Source organism: Dermacentor silvarum, chromosome 1, assembly GCF_013339745.2.
Source record: "Dermacentor silvarum isolate Dsil-2018 chromosome 1, BIME_Dsil_1.4, whole genome shotgun sequence".
In the NCBI taxonomy this organism is placed as follows: Eukaryota; Metazoa; Arthropoda; class Arachnida; order Ixodida; family Ixodidae; genus Dermacentor; species Dermacentor silvarum.
This window is the reverse complement of record NC_051154.1, coordinates 385,780,613-385,797,079: the sequence shown is the minus strand read 5'-3', so window position 1 is coordinate 385,797,079 and position 16,467 is coordinate 385,780,613. Positions and strand designations below refer to the sequence as shown.

General features: G+C 47.5%; 1 non-coding gene across 1 annotated transcript; it reads left to right on the top strand.

Annotated features, from left to right (window-relative positions):
- Positions 1 to 5,858: 5,858 nt before the first annotated feature.
- Positions 5,859 to 5,931, top strand: Trnaf-gaa (transfer RNA phenylalanine (anticodon GAA)). The gene has a single exon. It is a non-coding gene; the product is annotated as a tRNA-Phe (tRNA).
- The last annotated feature ends 10,536 nt before the right edge of the window (positions 5,932 to 16,467 follow it).

Sequence of the window (16,467 nt, the reverse complement as noted above, 5' to 3'; positions counted from 1 at the left end):
GTCGATATTCGTTGTGCCGAAATAGCTCAGTTGGGAGAGCATTCTGCTTCCGGCAGCCGAGCTGAGCGGTCAGCAGAGTCATGGGCTCCAATGGAGCGGCGACAGCGACCCTAGTTGGCCGCGGAAACAGGGTGAACTGCGAAGACGACACAGGCTATCAGATTATTTTGCCTCCCCTGCCGAAAGGATGCGTGGTGCTGAACACCGTGTTTTTGCACGGTGACGTGCGAGCCAGACCCTACAGAGCTGAGGATTTTCGGGACGCTCTCGGCCCAACAGAACTGCTGCCGGAGGTGCTTGCCCTTGGGGCTTACCAGATCAACCACGTCTGGGCGGTGACCATGAACAACGCCGACGCCACGAAACGGCTGCTGGACGTCAAGGAGCTCGAGGTAAAGGGGCGGCGCTGCATCGTGGTTGACCCCCAAGACCAGCAGGTACGGCTGCGTCTTCATTGGCTAATACATGGTGTGGCTGATGAAGATGTGAGAACGGCGCTGGCGGCCTTTGGAAAGGTCGTTCAGGTCAACCGAGAGCAGGTGGCGGGTACAAGGAATCAGCGACAAGGGGACGACTACCCGCTCCGTGTTGCTCAAGAGCGGCGTGAAGCTGGAAGACCTCCCACACCAAATCAGGGTCGCAGGTGAACTGGCACTTATTGTCGTGCCTGGCCGCCCAATGCAGTGCTTGCGCTGCCATGGCTCTGGTCATGTACAGTCTGGTCATGCTCTGGTCATCGCGCGAGCGTCGACCGGCCAAGCGTACCAGGGCCCTAGCGGCACGTTTAGGAAATATAAAAATCAAGATTTCACGCTCTTCTCTCCTTCGTTAGCTTTTCCATGCTGCGACAATCACTCCCATGGCGAACTCACCGCTCTTTCTCTCTATTTTTACCTTCCCAGTTGTTGCGATCAATCATAACTTGGTGGGCTCTTATCTTTCAGGATGATAACAACGTTGGTGGGAAAGTTCTACTAAAGGCGATCCTTGGCTTCGCTTCATTTATTTGATGTGCGATGTTTTACAAAAAATAGGCATTGCGTCATTTTACTGATTTCTACAACCAATGAAATTTCGTAAAGGGTTTACGCTGAAGAGTATAACTGCGGCGATGCTGATGCGACCCCGAATCTCATTTCGCAAGAAAATGGTCCCCGCCTTTGCTTGAAGCCAGTAAAGAAAAAAAAATCACTGAAAAAGCACTTTCCTCGGGCGGGAGTGACCGCTGCTTAAGGAACAGCAAAAAGAGTGAGGGAGACATGCCTAGTACTTCCCTCTCCTCAAAACTGAATTCTGGGCCTTGGCGCTGTTCTCGCTCTTGGTCGACGCTCGCGCGATCACCTTCATATCGCGCCCGACTGTACGTCGGGAGTGCAAGGTCCCTCGGGGCTCGCAATGCCGCAGGTTTGGTCACTCGGAAGACCAGTGCATACGCACGTACGCTTCTGCGACCGGGCCGGCCGAGGGTGACGACGCCGCGCAGTTGGTGATTGATGTGGCCGAGGCCGAGGACGCCGCAAAAGGGGCAGGAGACCAGGCAATCCCAAGTGCGGCAGACGATTTGCTTGCACCGGATGTCGAGGTGGCGGCACCAGTGGATAACAAGGCTACCGAGGGAGGGGCAGAAGATACCGCAGGCAAGACTAAAGAAGAAAGCACAAGCAACTCAGTGGATGCATGTGTGCCAATGCAGGCAGTGGAAGACCCGTCGGAAAAGAACGACGCAACGGGCAGCAACGTCGGAGCCTCTGTCAAACGCCCTGTTGAACAACTTGCAGGCAGCAACGCAGCGAACCAAGGAACTAGGGAGGACGGGCCGCCTCGAAGACACCTGTGGGCAGGCGCAGCACCTACAAGCCACGTCCCAAAATTAATTCAGCGGAAAAAAAGACTGACAACAAGCCACCACCGCTCTCCAGTGGCACCGGTCCACCGGGTGGGCCTGGGGGCGTCTAGCGGAGCGCTAGACGCAAAAGGTAAGCACCATGCTCCGGGCCCAAACTCATTTCACTAGACAGCCATGGCTACCAACCCGACGCTTAGATTGGCGACACTAAACGTTCGAGGTCTGGCCGCCAAGCGAAAGCAGAGCCAAGTGTTCAGGCTCCTGGTGGACCATGACCTTGACGTGTTAGCAGTGCAAGAGACAAAAGTGGATGGTGACGAGGAGACACGGAGCATGGTGCAGCGGTTTACGTCGCGGTATTACGCGATAGTGAGCCACGCCATAGGGGCGTCGGCGGGTTGCGTATTGTTTTAAGAAATCGGGCCTCGCGGTGCAAGGTATTTTTTCATGTTCATCGGGCCGGTTAGTTTCGTGCGATTTGGTTTTGAGTGGGCTTGAATGGCGTGTGGTGTGCATTTATGCGCCAAATGTGCCAGAAGATCGTCGCATTTTTTTCAAAGTTAAAGGAGCACATGTCTTCTGATAAGCATATGGTACTGGTAGGTGATTTTAATTGTGTTCTCAATGCCAGAGATAGGTAAAATTGTGGCCTAAAGAGCGATAAAAGTCGGGGCATTTTGGCCGAGATAATTACTGAATGGGAATTGGAGGACGTGGCTGACTGCATGATGGGGACGCGAGATGTGCGTTTCACGCACTTTCAGGGAAACAGCCATGCGCGTTTAGATCGCATGTACGTGTCGCTTCCAGTAATACCGATGTGCAACAGTTACAATGTCTGTCTTATTTCCTTCACTGATCATTGTCTAGTTAAATGTGACATAGGAAAAAAGACAAAAGGTTGCAGCTTCTCTTGGGAACTGTGGAAAATGAATTCGAAACTAACCACTGATGAAAATTTCGAGGCAGAAGTGTTGGAGTGCATCGCAGAATCTCTTCTGAACGGAGAGGGTAAAGTTGCAGAACGATGGGAAGAGTTTAAACAACGGATTAAAATAAAAGCCATCGATCGTACCATCACAATAAATTATGAAGCAAAAAAGAAAGAAAAAGAACTAAGAACAACCTTGGAAAAGTTGACAGAACTGGAGTGCCAAGAGCCGGGAGCCTTCAAAAGTGATATACGGAATATCAAACAGCAACTTGAACTGCATGACGAAGAACGTTATCGCGGCGCGATTGTTCGTGCTAGAGCCGAGTCCTTTGCTGTGGGGGAGACACCCACAAAAAGGGCGCTTGGACTGGAAAAGGCGCACGCACGACGCAATCAGATTGACGTGATCGAAGCAAGCGGTCACGAAATTACAGGTACCGATAGCATAGCACGTGTGTTCTTTCAGCACTATGAGAATCTATTTGTACATAGGCAGGTAGACCTGGACCGCTATAAAATGAATTTTTTAGCACGCATGCCTCAACTGAGTGATGAAACGAAAGCAGCATTAGAAGCGCCGATAATTGTTTTTGAAGTGGAACGCGCGATTGATAACTTGAATCCCGGCAAGTCGCCTGGCCCTGAAGGGCTTTGCGCTGCGTGGTACAAGCGGTTTAAAAAGGAATTGTCAGCAGTACTTGCAGCTGTTTTTAACGAAGCGTACGATGGTAAGGTGTTACCACCGTCGTTCAGTGAATCCCACACGGTGCTGATTCCGAAGTCAGAGGATGAAGACAAGCTGAAGCAAGTAACATCATATAGACCAATAGCACTCACAAATGTGGACTACAAGGTTTTAATGAAAGTTCTAGCTGCTAGACTTCAGACAGTTATTAAAGACATAGTCGGTCCGCACCAAACATGTGGAATTACGGGTCGCACTATAGCTACGAATGTTCACAAGATGCGGTCCGTTCTAGAGTGTTGCGATTCCCTGGAAGCTTGTGTGGGCATACTCCAGTTGGACCTGGAGAAGGCATTTGATCGTGTAGCTCATGTTATTTTGTTTACCATATTAGAACACATTATTGTCGAGTCCATCATCATGGACGGTGTAGCTCTGGCGTATCGGAATTGCTCTACCAGACTAATTATTAACAAGGCATTGGGGGCCCCCATCAAAATCCAGCGTTCCGTGCGCCAGGGCTGCCCCATAAGTCCACTTCTTTTCAGCATATATATTGAAATGTTATGTTTGTCAGTACTTGAAAATAATTCTATTACCGGTTTTCGTTTCCAATCGTCAGAGGTGAAATTGCTGGCATATGCAGATGATGTTGCAGTGTGTTGTATCGATTATGAAAGCATCGAAGAGTCCATTAGAGCTGTCAAAGTTTTCAGCGACGTTACAGGAAGTCGGGTAAACTGGGAAAAGTGCCTGGGATTTTCGCACGGAGTGTGGCCGTCGACGCCGGACATTTTTGCCAACGTCATGTGGGAGAGGATGCCGTGAAGTACCTCGGTGTGCCACTTCAGTACTACAAAAATAATAATGACTACTGGCAGCAACAAGCAGACCTCTTACGTGAAAAGGCGAATGCTTGGAGGGCTAATTATCTCTCCATGTTTGCGAGGGCTACCGTATGTAACATGTTTTTTGTGGCTAAATTATGGTATGTGATGCAAGTTATGTGCTGTTCTAGGGTAAATGTGCAAAAATTGCATAGGGTTTTTGCGATCTTTGTGTGGGGATCTACCAGGGAAAGCTGCAGTCGCACAAATTTGTTCAGGAGAGTAAAGTGTGGGGGGCTTGGACTGGCACATCTCTTTCTCAAACAGTTAGTGAACAGGTTTTTCTTTTTTCGCGAGTTAAGCGACCCATTCCTGCAAACGGTGTGCCAGGCTAGATAAGGGCGACTGTTACCCGACTATGTTATTAGCACCCATGTCATGTCGAGTACGGTGCAGGGTTGCTTTCGGGAAGTACTATCAAGTTTGCGATTTTTATGCGTTCGGTTTTTTAATGATTATTTGTATTCTGTTACAAAGAGAAAATTGTATAAAGACATATGTGACATAGTGTTGCCAGTTCCCTTGTACAGAGCCATATATAGTGCAGGCCAGGGTCAGAATGTCCTGAAAAGAGTTAAAAGAATGCAAGTAGTGCCAAGTGCGAAATCTTTCTTTTTCAAACTGCATACCGGGACGCTACCAGTGAGAACGTTCCTTGAGGAGCGCGGGTTTTATATGCCCTGGGGTTCTCACTGTTTTATTTGCAAACAAGCGGAAACCATCGATCACGTTTTTCTTCACTGTTGGGAGGGGGTCTTTTTTGGGATGTGTTGCAGCGGACAATGAAAAAAGAATTCCCGCTAGATACGCACGGCATCAGGTACCTTGCAATAGACAACGAAGAAGGAGTACTTTTTGATCTGATTATGTTGACTGGCCTGCACAGTATATGGCGCTCACGAATGGCTGGCTTCTACTGTGAACCAGAAGAAGACCGGCAAGGCTGTACTTTCGAGAGAGCATGGCTCGTTTAATAGAAGTAGAAAAAACAAAAGAATGTGTTTCCCCCTGGATTGCCAGTGTGGAACCCTTGGTTACACTAAAAGAATTTTAAATGACATCGCCAGGTCACCACGTGACTGACTGCATTATGTGCACAACAATAACAACCTTTATTGTAACCTTGTTTTGACCTCTCACTTGTGATGTGTGCTACGTGTTGTGTTGTTGAAAAACCGGCAATAAAGAAAAAAAACCTCAGTTGGGAGAGCGTTAGACTGAAGATCTAAAGGTCCCTGGTTCGATCCCGGGTGTCGGCATGTTCATCGTGGTTTCTTTTTTTTTTCAACTGCCGTACATGAAAAAAACGTCGGGAGTCATATTGCATTGTAAGCTTTTCGGTCATTGCCACATCGCCGCCACTGTTAGACGAAGAGAGCGTTGCGGAAAGGTAGTGCTGGAGTGAATCTATTTAAATAAGGGTTGAGCATACTGCGAATACGTTAAATTTCACTGTCATGGGGATGAAACAATCGCATTGCGCTCCACGGCGTCGATATTCGTTATGCCGAAATAGCTCAGTTGGGAGAGCGTTAGACTGAAGATCTAAAGGTCCCTGGTTCGATCCCGGGTTTCGGCATGTTCATCGTGGTTTCTTTTTTTTTCAATTGCCGTACATCACGTCGGTAGTCATACTGCACTGTAAGCTTTTCGGTCATTGCCACATCGCCGCCACTGTTATGCCACGTACACACTAGCGGAAAAACGCGCGCGGCGCGCCGCCGGCGGCAAGACGCGCGCCGCGAAAGCAGCCGCGAAACGGGTTTTTGTTGCCGCGGCAGGGATCGCTCCTGGACCGATTTTTTGCGGTTTGCCGCGTGCCGCGGACGAAGGAGACCAATGAGAGCGGCCCGCTTCCGTGACGTGCGTGCGGGAAACTGGTGCCATGCGGACCCGCCCGACCGCTTGTTTCTCGTTTCGCACTATCATCTGCACGCGTGAGCTCTCGGATAGTTCGAGACGGGGAGAGGAGTCTAGTCTGTCACGTGATTGCCGCAGCGGCGCGCCGCCGGTTGGTGTGGCCGCCCTGCCGCTGCTGCGTTTTGCCGCCGGCGGCGCGCCGCGCGCGTTTTGCCGCTAGTGTGTACGTGCCATTAGACGAAGAGAGCGTTGCGGAAAGCAAGTGCTGGAGTGAATCTATTTAAATAAGGGTCTCGCATACTGCGGATACGTTAAATTGCACGGTCATGGGGATGAAACAATCGCTTTGCGCTGCACGGCGTCGATATTCGTTGTGCCGAAATAGCTCAGTGGGATTCTACTTCCGGCTACCGTTAGGTACGGACGTTGAATGTCACGCTCCGTAGGGGCGGTGTTTGCGGCTATGCCAAGCCGCGGAAACTGGATGACTGCTACCACTGAACCGGATTACCACGTTGTTTTGCCGCCTCTGCCAACAGGTTCGTGTGTTTTAAACACTCTTTTTCTTCATGGTGACGTGAAAGCGAGGTCATTTCGTGTCGAAGATTTTCGTGACACGTTGGCTCATCTGGAATTGCTCCCTGAGGTGATCGCCTTGGGGGCGTTTCAGATGAACCACGTCTGGGCTGTGACGTTCGAGAGTGCAGAGGCGACGAAGAAGATGCTGAAGCACGCGGAAGTTCAAGTCAAGGAACGACGCTGTTTGGTTGTGGATCCGCATAACCGGGAGGTGCGGCAAAAGCTGCACTGGTTACTGCACAATGTGACTGACGATGACGTACGTACATGCGGCGTTTGTTTCGCACGGGAAAGTATCCGACATCCAAAAAGAACGCTGGCGTGTACAAGGTGTCACGGACAAGGGATCGTCTATGCGTACGGTTTCCCTGAAGCTGAAGCCTGGCTTGACAATTGATGATCTTCCGCATCAGATACGAATAGCAGGCATAATGGCGCTAGTGGTCGTGGCAGGTCGTACTCCCCTATGTCTTCGGTGCAACCTGTACGGGGCACATCAGACGTGAGTGCCGCGTGAAGCGTTGTTCTGTGTGTCGAAGATTCGGCCACGAAGAAAGTCAGTGCGTACGCACGTACGCAAGCATTGCAGGGCCACCAAAAAATGAGGAAATCGTCAACGAGCTCCTTATGGACGAAGTTGACGCGGAGGAAATTGTCAGTGCGTCTGGACCAACCTTGTCGCCGCCTTCGAAGAAAGACTTGGCGGTAACGACGGAGAAACACGATCTTACGCAGGTTGCGAGTGAAGCCATTTTGACATCAGGCGCGCCTAAACCTGCTAAAGAGGCTGAAACAAACAACGACGCAAGTGCAGGCAAGAAACCCTCCGTAACAACTTCCCAGGATGATGCATGCGTCATGGACACTACGGAAAGCAGCAAAGCGGCGGCAGCGGCTAAAGCCCCAACCACAGGCATGCGTCGGCACGCTTCAGCGCGCGCCGACAAGCGAACGCGCCGCTTCGCGTCGGCTGGAGGAAAAGGGCGTGCAACCACCGGATACTAGCTCTGACGCGTGCCGGCGCTCGCTCCTCGGCTGCAGTGCACTGTTGCTTGACCATTTTGTCTTCAACCGTCCAAGTGCGGCCTAAAACAGCCTTCTGTAAACTGAGCTTGAAACAATAAGTCAGTGATCTGTATGCTATTTTAGATATAAAAAACACGTTTGATTAATAAATGTACGCCTGCCGCAACGGTTTCCTTCAAGTAACGTAACTGCACCAGCTATCGATATCAGCGATTGCGTTCGCGTTGTCGTCTGCAAGATCGCTTTGCAAACACCTGCACGAGCATGCATGACATGTCACATCAATAGCTCTCGTATGATCTTTTTTTTTGTAGTTCGTTGCACAGCCAACTACGTAAGAATTACCTATGAACTACGCAAAGCATCAGCGAAAAATCTGTATTATAAATTTAATTATGCTTGTTGGTGCATGAATGAAACGAGTAAGTGGGTTCTGAGAAAATCAGCAAAAAAATTTAAACACTTGTGGCGCTCACAAAGAGACATTTAGAACAGCCAAAATTTACCAGTTTCGTAGCTTGTCTCCTGATTCTTGTTTCTGTGTAATCTTTCCCATGGAACATTTAATTTTTCTAGGTTGTTTTGAAGCATCAACACCGCATCGGGAGGCCTTGAAGCACTTATTCGTACTCTTGAAGCACTTATTCAAATGTATGGGGCAGCTCATTTGCATAATATAAAGAAATATATGTAAACAGGTTATTTTTAAAATTTATACACTTCAAGTCGCCACACAAAAAAGAAAAAAAAGAAATACCAGTTTGGGGGTTTATTGTTTTCAGCCTACAATGATGTTTTGATTGAGAAAGACATTCAGTTTGTTCTGTGAGGCATGTAACAATTGCTGTGCCATATTATTTTATTGCACAACACTGGACATGGCAGCCAGCCATTATTAAACCCCAGAAAAAATTAATGGCAAAATGCATATGATCAAGCAAACAGCATTTTATTACACCTAATGGATGCTTTACAAAACTGTTACACTATAATAATATTGCACAAAAGCTACTGAACTAAACTAATATACTAGTGCATATTTAAAGATCAATTTCATATTACAGTAACAATAACCAATCAAATGTTTATTATAGGGCCCAGAAACAGCTAGAGGGCCTCTGACTGGTGCACTTAAAAAGCAATATGCGAGACAAAATGTACAGAGAACACAAATGTGGAAGACAAAACAGTGCGAGATAGAGAAACATATAAGGAAAAAGAAAACAAGGAAGCGTAAACTGCAGTTAATCATACAACATGATTATCTACATATATACAATACGTAGAAAATGAACTCTGAAGTATGTCAATGCAGGCACAATTCTTACGTTTTTTGGAGTCGAGCCATATATAGGACAGTCTTTATTGGAACAAGGCCAGGCAGAGAATGTGGAATGTTACCTGGTATACTGTTGTAGCACGAAAAATTGCGCAGCATTGGGAAAATATAATGCCATGGACCACCTTATACAGGAACGAAAAGGCATGATTTAATATGTCTTGAATGAGTGACTAACAACTTTATTAATCGAAGGGGTGAGGTTTAAGGGAGTCTAGAGGTGTGAGTGGAGGTACATTTGAGAGTGCTGGACTATGGTCGCCAGAATGGCAAACGTGGTGCTTGAAGACAGATATCAATTTATTCTGGATGCATTCAGTGATGTCAGAATTAGATTTGCATGTTGTACCTCAATCTACATAGACTTACTCTAGTAGTGGAAGGCACACAGCAGCATACGATTTCAGAAACAGAACAGGTGAGTGGCCATCATGCAACATACGACATACAATTCCAAGAGCGTGAAGGGCACGTTGTGCATATTTAATGTGTGAACAGAAGCTTAGTGTTTTGTCGAAGTACACACCAAGATCTTTGATTTCATCGACCCTGGGCAGTGGAGCATCCCGAAAGGCATATGAAAATTGTACATAGTGTGCTTTGCGCGTGTAACTTAATACCATAGTTTTGGAAGCATTTAGGAGTGCATACCATTATTGTTTCTGCACCAGCTTGAGAGTGAGAAAATGTCCTTTTGGAGGTCAATGCAGTCGTGAACACTGTTGACAGTCTTAAATACCCTTAAATCGTCTGCATACAAAGCCATGCTGTCTATCTATTAAAATGTTCTTAGCACTAACAGAAAGCAGGGAATGCAATACCGATTCAAACACTTTTGACTCAATGCAGCAGATAGATATAGGCTGGTATTTAGTAACTGCACTCGCAATATCCGTGCTAAAAATATGCTAGACTTTAGGGAACTATGGAAGATGCTTGGGACAACAGGGACGCTTCTGTATGTCTTAAGCAGTGTAGGAGGAATACCATGAACACCACAAAAAGGGAAGGTTTGAGGCACTTCATACACTTGAAAACAAGATCTTCGTTGACTGATAGCATAAACACTGTGCCAGGCTGAGGAGGAAGGTTACTTGAAGCATCCTTTACACCATAGAAACAACAGAAATGTTCTGAAAATGCATCAACAGTGTTCAAGACATCATCACCATTTTCATCAAGAAGACATCTCTTTGGTGCTCTCTTTAGAAGAATGACAGCGCACGAAGCTCCAAAAATATTTTGAATTATGTGTCATGCTGGCTTCAACACCATCAATGTGGTTGTAGGGATCATAATAATAATAAAAATAAATAATTTTAGCAGTACCATGGCACTCTAGACAGCTCGCAAGGCTAAAAAAGTAAGGCTCATGCCTGTGCGCTAGAGCGTCTGATAGTCAGCAATCTAGAGCAGGAATTTGCTCTAGATGACGCGCTCGCTCACACACACACACACAAACACGCTTGCTCACTTGCAAAACACGTCACACGCACATACAGGGCAACAACTGGGAAGTCGACGGTGCACAATGCACAGGAGTGCCAGTTCACTACGGTCACAAGGAATGGGAGTCCTAATGGAGAGAAAGCTCTGTATAAGAATGGAGTTGCGTTGGACTGTACAGGTGTGATGGGGCTCAGGCTGTCCTGATGGCTTGTTCAGACGGACAGAAGAAGAAATATAAGTGTTTGCAGAGAGCCACACAGCGCCCTGCAGAATAGACGGACAAGTGCAATGTTGCGCTGGTATTGCAGGGTGCGGCACCTAAGGGCTTTGAGGTGATCCTTGTAGGCTGGCATGAGCTTGCGACGATCGAAAAGATGGAAGTAGAGGGTGCGCGTTGCCTGGCGCTGAACAAGCTCAAGTTTGTCAGCGAGATGAGTTTGGTAAGGGGACTAAACTGATGAGCAGTACGCAAGCTGTGGTGGTACGAGAGAAGTGTAGAGTGCTCTGAAAACCTCAGGTCCCCAGGGAAGGGAGAGACAGGTCACAAATCCCAGAACGCGACGACCCTAGTGACTTGTGCGGAAAGGTCAAGAGAAGGGCTGAATATTTCACCCAGGGTGGGAAGGGCCCGAACGGCCTTCATGGGGGTGCCACCGAAGAAGTAGGTTGGGTGCACAGAGGTTGTGGTGTGGCTGATATGCATGGCAGCACTTATTTCAGTGCTAACACAAAGTTTGTTATTGTAGGCCCAGTCGTCCACCTTTACAAAATGTATTTATTTCAAGCGCATATGCTGCGCTGCGTATTGGCACAATGTTGCAGTGCAAGTGTTAACTAGTTAATTAAACACATTCTGCGAAGATGCATTAGGAACTTGGTTTTGAGGCAATCTTTTTCCCGACTACAGTTTATAGTATCACAGAGAGATGCATTTTAGTGCAAGGTGAAGAGATTTGGGCAGCTTAAGCATACCGACAGCGCAAAGCACTGATGACACCTTTACCCCTTCCCTGCAATGCATGCACTCACACCATCTGCTCTTTCCATAAACAAAAAAAATATCAAAAGCCAATTACAGTTTCACTGACTCAGTACGTGCTGCTTGTCAAGCAGGCATCGAAGCAATCTTGGTATACGCAGCGGCATGCATAAGTCTTCTATGACGCAGGTCCTCCTATGCATTGCACACGGTACAAATAGTGCAAACAGACTTTTTTTCCACGTGCTCAACTCATCATCATCATCATCAACATCAGCCTATATTTATGTCCACTGCAGGACGAAGGCCTCTCCCTGCGATCTCCAATTGCCCCTGTCTTGCGCTAGCGTATTCCAACTTGCGCCTGCGAATTTCCTAACCTCATCATCCCACCTGATTTTCTTCCGTCCTCGACTGCGCTTCCCTTCTCTTGGTATCCATTCTGTAACCCTAATGGTCCACCGGTTATCCATCCTACGCATTACATGGCCTGCCCAGCTCCATTTCTTCCGCTTAATGTCAACTAGAATATCGTCTACCCCCGTTTGTTCTCTGATCCACACCGCTCTCTTCCTGTCTCTTAACATTACTCCTAAGATTTTTCGTTCCATCGCTCTTTGTGCGGTCCTTAACTTGTTCTCGAGCTTCTTTGTTAACCTCCAAGTTTCTGCCCCATATGTTAGCACCGGTAGAATGCAATGATTGTACACTTCTCTTTTCAACGACAGTGCTAAGCTCCCAGTCAGGATTTGGCAATGCCTGCCGTATGCACTCCAACCCAATTTTATTCTTCTGTAAATTTCTTTCTCATGATCAGGGTCCCCTGTGAGTAATTGACCTAGATAAACATATTCCTTTACAGACTCTAGAGGCTGACTGGCGATCCTGAATTCTTGTTCCCTTGCCAGGCTATTGAACATTATTTTTGTCTTCTGCATATTCATCTTCAACCCAATTCTTGCACTTTCTCGATGAAGGTCCTCAATCATTTGTGCTCAACTACAAGAACACAAAGACTCAAACATGACAGTGCTGTATCACGTTTCCTTCAGTGTGTCAGCGTTCTTGAGCGCTGCACGAGCGATTTATCCCTAACTAGCCCATAAGACACCTGCACTTGAAAGAAGTGAGTGAAGGAGTACTGTGAACTTGTACTGAACTAGATTTCACATGCCGAATCGAAGAGTGCACTTTCAACTAAACGGATGGCATGGCTGAAGATGTACGCGTATTTCCCATTGTTCGGCTACTAGCGTCTTTCGCTTTCGCAAGTTATCTTTGCCGCTGGAAACAGCGCAGAGCTCGCCCGTGAAACCCGAGTCCTGAGGCCACATAATTCACACACGAAACACGCCGCGGTTCACCACCTGAAGTTTCACACGGGTCATTTACACCACACCACACACAGCACGAAGTCAGGAGAGCCATATTTCAAATCACAGCAGCGCAAAACGTAACTGAAATTTCATTTCCTTCGGCAGAGTTTCTCAGCTAGGCTCGTTCACCGCCGGTCGAACTCGACGGACGCACTAGGCCTACGCGTAATGTAAACAACATCGGCGGTAGACGAGTGCTGATTATCCAGACTTCGCACTTCGAAAGCAAGTTTCCATTCGTTTCGATCACAAGAAAATATACATACAACATGCACAGGCGTTTTCGCAATCGTCTGCAATCGTGATTCGGTTTAATGTTTTAGCAGACGGATCGCACTGAGATCGGCGGTATTCCAGCGGGCCGGCAGGTTGGGTTCGGCGGCGTCGTTCGAACGCGGCACGAATTCTCGTCGCACTTCCACCACCCACGGTAGTGGGTCGTGTCGGCCTCGTATCACAACACTGTCTTTAAAAACACTGTCGCGCGCGTCGTGCTTCCGAAGCACTCGGACGATCGTTGGTGTCGGCGCCTTCGCATCGGCGGCCATCATCAGGCGTAGCAGCCAGAGGCTTCGCGGACTCTGATGGGTGGACGCCGGCGACGGTTTGCAGCCTCTGATTGGTGGACGCCGGCGTCGCGTCGGCTCGCGCCGGTGGTTTTCTAGCATCGGCAGCTGGCAAAATCTCCGCGCGCCGGCACGCGCCACCCCGTTCGCGACTGACGCTTTTGAAGCATTTGACGCATTGGCGCGTGCCGGCGCGTGGCGAAGCGTGCCTGTGGTTGGGGCTTAAGAGAACGCACGAAGAAAGTGCCGGCTGGGACCAACAGTCGAGCACCCCAACCGCGAGCGAGCCACCTGTGAAGACAGCAACTGTCCGGAGGCCTACCTTTCGACCGGCGCCAAACATACCGCCGGACAGAAAGGTGTCGGGGACACCTCCGACTTAATACGTCGTACTTGCGTGTGTTTGTGCCCGTTTCAGTGGGGGGTGGGGGAAGACAATGCTACTACTTCGGAGCTGTGGATGGAATGCCAGTCAAGCGTGCAAGCTGACTGCAGACACGTGAAGGCAATGTGAGTGACCTTTCGTAGCCGACAATAGCAGTGCATAGATTGCGATCTGTTTCTTGTAGAAATGGAGTTACGCCTCGAAACACCCTTACGCGTAGGCACGATTAACGTGCGGGGTCTTACTGCAAGGAGGAAGCAATGTCAGCTTAACCGCTTGTTCATCGAAAAGAATCTCGACATCATTGCGGTTCAGGAAACAAAGATTGAAACTGAGGATGGGACGGACCGCCTAGTGCAACCTTTCATAACTAGATATTATGTGTGTGTTTCCCATTCTGTTGGAAGGGCTGGGGGCTGTGCGCTCTTTCTACGGAATAATATTGGGATATCTGTTGAAAATGTATTTAGTGATGATAGCGGGCGCATTATAATGTGTGATTTTTTGTTTTGTACTCTGAAGTGGCGTGTTATCTGCATTTACGCGCCGAATAGAACAGCCAAGCGCAGGGCGTTTTTTGAAAGCGTGGAATGTCACTTGAAGTGTGAGAGAACCATAGTCATCATGGGAGACTTCAACTGTGTCTGCAAAGGGGAAGACAGATCCCGTAAGCAGCCTGGTCTCGATGTAAGTGCGCTACGTTTAGCGGCACTGGTGGAAGAACATAATTTAGAGGATGTAGGCGCTGTTTTGGCCAATAATGATGCACCTCAGTTCACTCATTTTCAAGGGGACAGCCACGCAAGACTGGATCGTGTCTATGTTTCTGCGGAAGCGATACCATTGTGCAGTGATTATGAAATCAGCCATGTTTATTTTAGCGACCACAGTTTGGTCCTTTTTTCACTTGGTCCAAAAAAGCCGTACAGTTTCAACTGGGGACTATGAAAACTCAATGAAAAACTGCTGCAGGACGAAACCTTTGTAAAAAAAATCTAGATAGCATCAAAGAGCGTTATCGGGTGGTCAAAAAGATTATACAGAAAAGTGGGAGTGTTTTAAGCAAGAAACGAAGTTAACAGCGATAGAAAGATCCAGTGTTTTACACCACGAGGAAAAAAGAAAAGAAATGGAATTACAAAGTGAGCTCAACTTTTATTTAAGCATGGAGAGCAACCATCCGGGATGTTTCGCAAAAGAAATAAAACAAACTAAAGCACAGTTGGAACTTGTCGATAAGGAAAAATATTGTGGTGCAATTATACGCGCACGCGCAGAACGTTTATGGTGTGGGGAACAACCTACAAAGCGCTCGCTTTCTGATGAAAAGAGTTATGCCGCGAGAAAAGAGATAAATGCGATAACATACCAAAATGTAGTAGTACGGGACAAAGAAACCATCCAACGCGCCTTTGTAGAATATTACGACGAACTTTTAGGACAGGAACCGCAATGTGAACAAGGTTTCTATTGCGAATTCTTACACCTTACACCACTGGAAGAGGAAGACCGAAAAAGATTAGAAATGCCAATTAGCATCAAAGAAATAGAGGAAGCTATAGATGACTTGAGCCCTGGCAAAACGCCAGGACCTGACGGATTGAGTGGGGCATTCTATAAATTTTTCAAAACAGGAATAGCTACAGCCCTTTATCACGTATTCACAGAAGCTTATGAAAACCAGTTACTGCCGCCATCGTTTCGCGAGAGCCACATTGTACTGATACCAAAACCACCGATTCCACATCTCTCCTATCTGTGTGAGCCTATCGTCCAATCAGCCTAACAAATACAGACTATAAGTATACACAAAACTTTTGGGTAGAAGGTTACAAAGCATAATAACACGGTTGATAGGGCCACATCAAACATGTGGCATCAAGGGCAGGTCAATTACCACTAACGCACACGTAGCAAGAACAGTACTTGAGCATTGTGATGACTTTTCTGGTAGGGTGGCCATGCTACAATTGGACTTGGAAAAAGCATTCGATAGGGTGACGCACGCTATTCTTTTGTGCTATGCTATTCTTTGTGCTATTCTTTTGTGCTATGTGCTATGCAGACATCTCCACAAAAGTGATAGTCAACAGAACACTCAGCACCAGCATTCAAGTCAGATCTTCCGTTAGACAGGGATGTGGTTTATCCCCTTTACTGTTTGCCCCTATATCTTGAGCCATTGTGTCTAAAGATAATAAATGATAGAGGCATCAGAGGCTTTAGAGTGGGTTACAGTGAAGTAAAACTGCTGGCATACGCGGATGACGTCGCTGTTTTTTGTGATGACACGCAGAGTGTAAGCAATGCTGTGAATGTTGTGACAAAATATTGTAAAATGACAGGAAGCGTAATTTATTGGGCCAAGTCGACTGACATATGGTATGGACCGTGGGAGGACACACCTCCATTTTTTGCAAAAATACAGTGGACAAATTGCCGACCAAGTACTTAGGGGTACCTCTACAACAACACCAGGACACAAAAGATTATTGGCAAGGAGAGGTATAATAAATGAAAGCAAAAACGGCGAAGTTCGGTGGACGACATCTGTCA